Consider the following 6,000-nt stretch of genomic DNA (forward strand, 5'->3'; position numbering starts at 1 on the left):
TGGAAAGATTTAATACTTGTCCTTGGGTAAGTAGGATTTGCATTTTTTTTCATTTTCCTCTCCATTTTTTCGGCCAAAGGGTGTTTCCATTTTGGTTTGGGAAACTTGAAGACTTGTCCTTGCCTTGGAGGGATTCCCTTTTGTATTTTGGCAAGGAAAGGTATTTATTTATTTTTTTTCCCTTGTGCCGAAATCAGCTTGCCATTTTTTTTTTTTTGTTTGGAATTTGCTTCCTTCTTGCAGCTGGAATGTGCTTCATTCTTTCGATTTTCCTTTTTCTATTTGGTATGTATTCTCCCTATAGCATTAGGAAGCAATTGACCCTTATTTGTAGGACAATTGGGTGTGTGTTTTTGTCACAAAAATTCCTTGATGTGTGCACTGTTCTTGCTGCTGCCGTGTGTGCTGCTTGCCGTGAGTTGTGGCTGCTTGAAGCTTGTTGCAGTGCGTCGCTTTTTACCGTGTGGTGTTGTGCAAAAGACTACAGTGGTGTTACGCTGTGTGGTGCCTTTTGGTTGCAATTTTTCCTCAGTGGTCACATTGTTGTGCAGTGCAAGAAACTACTTGTCTAATCGTTGCGGGGTTGCGTAGTGCGATTGTGTAGCATTTTGATTTTCTTTGCTACTATAGCGTTCTTTGAAGGATCATTTTGTAGCTGCCCTCTTTGCCGTGCTGCTCAAGCTTTATGGCTGATTTCTTTTTGTCATTGTGACTTTGTCATTATCATCCTTCAACACTCACGAGGTTTGTATTGCATGTCTTTTTCTTTAGTGAAGCAATGTTTTTTTTCTTTTTTTTTTTCTTGCTGTCCCACCTTATGCTTATGTTGTCTTTTTTTTTTTTTTTTTTTTTTTTTTTTTTTTTTTTTTATCGTTGCAACCATGGTATTTTTCAAGTGCTTTAGAGCAATACCATCACTATTCTTGCGAAGGAAGGTGATTTGTAAGATAGGGGAACGACTGTGGATGCAAATTTTTTCCTCATTGCTCTTGGAAAAAATTGCACCTACAAAACAAATAACACCTTAGGTCAAAGCCAAGAGCCTCATGAGCCCATGATGAAATTTTGATGGGGGGGGGCCTTTGCTGAAGAACCTCCGATGCCAAAGTTAGAATTTTAAGGGAAAAGTGTTTGGAGAATTTAGAGAGTTTAGCAAGAGAATTGGAATTGAGTTGTGGAGAGAATGAGAGGGCTTATATAGGGATGTGGCCGGCCACCTTGGAAGGAGATAGACCTCCCACTTGGATGGTTTTGTGGGTTAGGTTCTTGATTTGTGGTTAATTAGCTAATTATTATAATAAAAGAGGAATGATTTGGGGGTTACCTTGTGGAGAATATATGATGAGGATGGATGAAATAGGTTGTAAATAAACACCTATTTGGGCACTTTTGATTTGATTGATGGATGATTGTCCACTGCTCACACGTAGGAGTTCCGGTGTGCTTGGAGGGTAATTTTGTCATTTTAAACCAAAAATCCACGTGTCGCCTCTTTATTATTTTTGGCTCCACAAATGCCCATACACTTATTGGGCTGCTCGCAGGAAAGGGCAGCAGGTGTAGAGATCTTCCTGCTTGAGGAAACATAAGATTGTTTCCTATTTTGATGTAGTTCCCTCTTTAATTGGAAATTAGATCCTTCTAGGAAAGGGAAATAAATTTCTCTCAAAGCCTATTTAAGTCCACCTTAAGTGGATTATTAAATCAACTTTAGAGAGCAATTTATTTTACCCTACAAGAGAGAGAAAGCTTAGAAGATAACTGTTCCCCATCCTCTAGCAATCTTTTACATCTTGCCTGTGCAAATGATCGTCTTTTGTTGCTTGCTTAGTCTTCTCTGAGACGCACCTTAGGAAGAAAAATTTAATTTTTCTTTTCTTTTTCTTAGATAGTGCTGTAGCGGGGCAGCCGTTGGGGTGGTGTGGCACGTCGGCTGGTAAGGGCCAGAGGTTAGCTCAGCATGGGCCGAGGAGATGTTGTGGCAGGGACCACTGCTTGGGTTGCATGGTTTGGCTAGAGCCAAGGGCAGCCTGTGTAGTTGGGGTTGTGGATTAAGGCACTGGGGCATAGTGCTAGGCGAGCTGCATGACTCATGTCCTTTGGGTTCTTGGACCTGACACGGGCTAGGCCAACGATTGAGAAAAATGAGGAGGTTGTAGGCCTCATAGGTTACTAGAATGTTGGGCATACATGCCTCCTGCTTGTTGGTTCGAGAGAAAAAATGAGGGAAAATCTAGTATGGGTTGAGCTCCCTTGCTGAGTAACGTGAATGGCGTTGGCTGCTTAGTTCTTTTCGCCATGAAAAATGTGGGCTGCTCCCGAAAGAGGAGGTAAAGAGGATCAAGGTGGATGCATTGGCTCGTCTGATGGCCGTCGTTAAGCCTAATATGAATGAAGGTGGAAAGAAGAGATCTTCCTTGCCTGGTCAAGAGATGCCGGTTGAGAAAAAACTGAAGACTTCATTCACTACTCATGAAGGTCCGCCTGCTGCCAAGATGCATGTGATTGACATGACTTCTTCTAATGGGAAGAAAAATGAGGCTGCTAGATCTTAGCCTGTGGTGCTTGCCATGTCAAGAATGGTTAGTGCGATTGCTGATAGGATTGTTCAGCGTAGAGGTCATGTCATGCCCCAAGTGCCAAAGTTTATACCAAGATATTTGCTAGGAGCTAAGTCCGGTTCACCTTTGAAGAGGCTTGCTATTATAAAGAGCGATAAGGTAGACTCTGCTGCTAAAGTGGCGCGAAGGCCCACTCCTTCTGCTGCTGAGATTGATTCTCTTGCTGGGAAAGATGAGATTGCTTGCGTGGGCAGCTGTGAGAAATCCACTAAGCTTGCTTCTGGGGAGGCTATTGAGATCTGTGCGCTTTTGAAACCAGATCTGCTTGAAGACATAGACATTTGTTTCTTTATTTCTCTGGAAGGCTTGCTTGCCTTTACTTTTGAGGCTTCTATTGGTGAAGTAGTCGAAGAGATTGGTGCCCAAGCTGGAGAAGCTGGAGGTGAAGCGCCGGACGATGCCGTTGTCTGAGAATATTACGACTGCTGAAGGTGTGGCGACCGAGTAATCGTGGAGTGTCCAAGTTGCTGAATAGTAGTCTTTTAGGATTTTCTTCGTGTTCCTTGTTGCTTTTGCTTTGCTTGAACTCATTCGGTCTTTGCTAGTCGTTAATCAATTTTGCTAGAAAATTTAATAAACTCGTTTCCTTCGCTTTTCTCCATCTTCGCTTCTTTTGTTAATACCCTAACCTTTAGATTTTTTAGACCAGTGGCAGGCGTGTTATTTTTTCTATAAGGAGACAGGCCGCGTAGCCTATGCAGCCATAGATGTTGGTGTAGAACTTTGCAAATTTGTTAGCCATAGGGTCGGTAGCCGGACTCTATACTTACAGAAACAGACAAGTCCACGTGAACACTAGGTTGTTAACCTTGGCTTTCTCCAATTCCGTAGGTTGCGTAGCAGGTATCATAACATTTTAGGACTTGGTGTAGGTCATTCCGCGCTTGGCAGAGGACAAGCTTATCGACTACGTAGCATGTCGGCAGTAAATAAAGGCTTTGTATATGCGCACTACCTTGTTTAACCTTTCACAAGAATGTGTGATTGTATAAGTCTAGTGTGGTTTTACTGCTAGAATGGCAAACCGTAGGCAGTCTTCTAGAAATCGTAGGCTACCTTAGTGCACTTAGTAGCAGCTTTAGGGTTTCAGGGTAGCCTTCTGTAGGTGTATTACGTAATGTGCCTTCTCCGTCTCTAGGACTCGATTCCCCGCGAATTAGGCCAAGAGACCTAATATCCTTTAGCTAGCTAAACCTTGAAAAATGCCATTGTGGCTACTTTTAGGAATCCCAGTGCAAGCCATCGTGCACCTAGTTATACCAGGGCAGGTCGGCTTATCCATGTCTAAATATTCGGAGTGTAAGTTTATCCTCTCGCCTTAGAGAGTATACCTATGTGGGTGTCGGGGAATTGGTTTACCTTTTCGCATTGGAGAGCAATTAGTTTATTCTTTTGCACTGGAGAGCAAACTCATTTGGGTGTCGGAGAATTGGTTTACCTTCTTGCACTGGAGAGCATGGTTGGTCATTTGGAGGGTGCAATTCCTGCGATGAGTCCCTAAGAAGGGTGCAATCTTCTTTTGAAGTGCATGAGTGATCAGTTGTCATAAGCATGCAGCCGAGCCAAGTTGCAGATTACTTTTGAATTCCTCATTGAAAAACGAGTGAAATGAACAAAAACTTAACTGTAAGGTAGGAATTGCATAACAACGGGATAGTCTTCAGCTTGTGAGAGGGTGCCCGTTGAGCTGCTTGAGTCTTTGAGCTTTGATGTAGCGGGAGGTCGCACATGGTACTTCCTTAGATTGTAGGCATTTCATCGCTTTTCGATCTCTTTGTCATTCATGTTGGAGAAGGTGTAATTTCCTTTGCCGCTTACTCTGCTGATCTTGTATAGACCTTCCTAGATGAGATTCATTTTTTTGGAGCCCTCACTGCTAGCAGTGATGAAGGTTTTCCTTAGGACTGGATCTTCGAGCTGGAACTACCGGATCTTGGCCCTTTTGTTGTAGCTGGAGAGGAGTTACTGCTGGTAAGCTGTGATGTTGGTGATGGTCTGCTCACGTTTCTCCTCTGCCAGATCTAAGCTTATGGCCATCTCCTTACTATTTTGCTCGATACTTGGTATTAAGTGCTGATACTTGGCACGATGACATTGGGAGGAATGATCACTTCTGAACCAAATGTCAAAGAGAAATAAGTCTTACCGGTGTGTGATATGCCCTTAGATATCTAGGGAGTTCATTTGGCCATTTTCCCTTCTTGTCGAAGAGGGACTTCTTGAAGCAGTCGAGGATCGTCTTATGGGATGCTTTGGCCTGCCCATTGCTTTGAGGATATCTTGGTATGGACATGTGCTGCTTGATGCCATACTTTTGGAAAAACTTCGCCAAATCTTTGCCTACGAATTACGGGGCGTTATTTATGACAATGGATTGAAGGATGCCAAATTGGCAAATGATGTTCCTCCATATAAAGCGCTCTATGTCCGTATGTGTCATGGTAGTCATGGGCTTTACTTCTACCCATTTGGTGAAGTAATCGGTTGTCATGATTTTCATGCTTTTACCCCCAGTAGCGAGAAACATTGGCCCTACCAAGTTGATTGCCCACTGCATGAATGGCCAAGGACTCGTCTGCGGGTGTGATTTGCTGGTAGGCAGTGCTGGTATTGGCTTGTAGCGTTGGCAGCGGTCGTACTTTTGTATTAACTCCTTACCATCTTGGTGCATGGTAGGCCAGTAGTAACCTGCGTTTAGAACCTTCTGTGCTAAAGATTAGCCTTTAAAGTGATTTCGATAAACAGCTTAATGGATTGAGCTTAGAACCTTTAGGTCATCAAGAGGCGCTAGGCAGCGGAAATGTGGTCTAGTGTAGGATCTTTGGACTAGAATGCCGTTCCACATGTAGTAGCGTGCTGCCTTTATTTGGAGCTTTCTAGACTCTAACCTTTTTATGGGGAATGTGCCATTGACCAAGTAGTCAATAATAGAAATTTGCCAGTTTGGAGTTGTACTAATCTGTGACACTTTGGCTACTGGCTTCACCTTTATGCTTGGTTTGTCTAGATACTCCACTGAAATAGAACGTTTAAGTTGGTGGTCGAGAGCAGAGCTTAGGCCAGCTACTGTGTCCCCATGATGTTTGCCTGTGGAACTTGAGTGAGGGTGTAAGTCTGAAACGTCTGAAATAGTCTGGCTAGTGATTAGTTGGGAATTAGAATGGATTGCGAGCTTTTTCACCGCCAAGTATTTTGCCATTTGGAGGCCTGCTAGTAGAGCCTTGTACTCTGCTTCGTTGTTGGATGCTTTGAAGCCTAGAGTGGTCGCCTGCTCATGCATTGAACCGTCTGAGGTGACAAGGACTATACCTGCTCCTGAACCTTTGTAGTTGGATGCGCCGTTTACAAGCAAATGCCAGAAGTCTCAATCGGGTGGAGT

The sequence above is a fragment of the Pyrus communis genome, chromosome 4 (assembly GCF_041283825.1).
Source record: "Pyrus communis isolate YQ-2024b chromosome 4, ASM4128382v1, whole genome shotgun sequence".
In the NCBI taxonomy this organism is placed as follows: Eukaryota; Viridiplantae; Streptophyta; class Magnoliopsida; order Rosales; family Rosaceae; genus Pyrus; species Pyrus communis.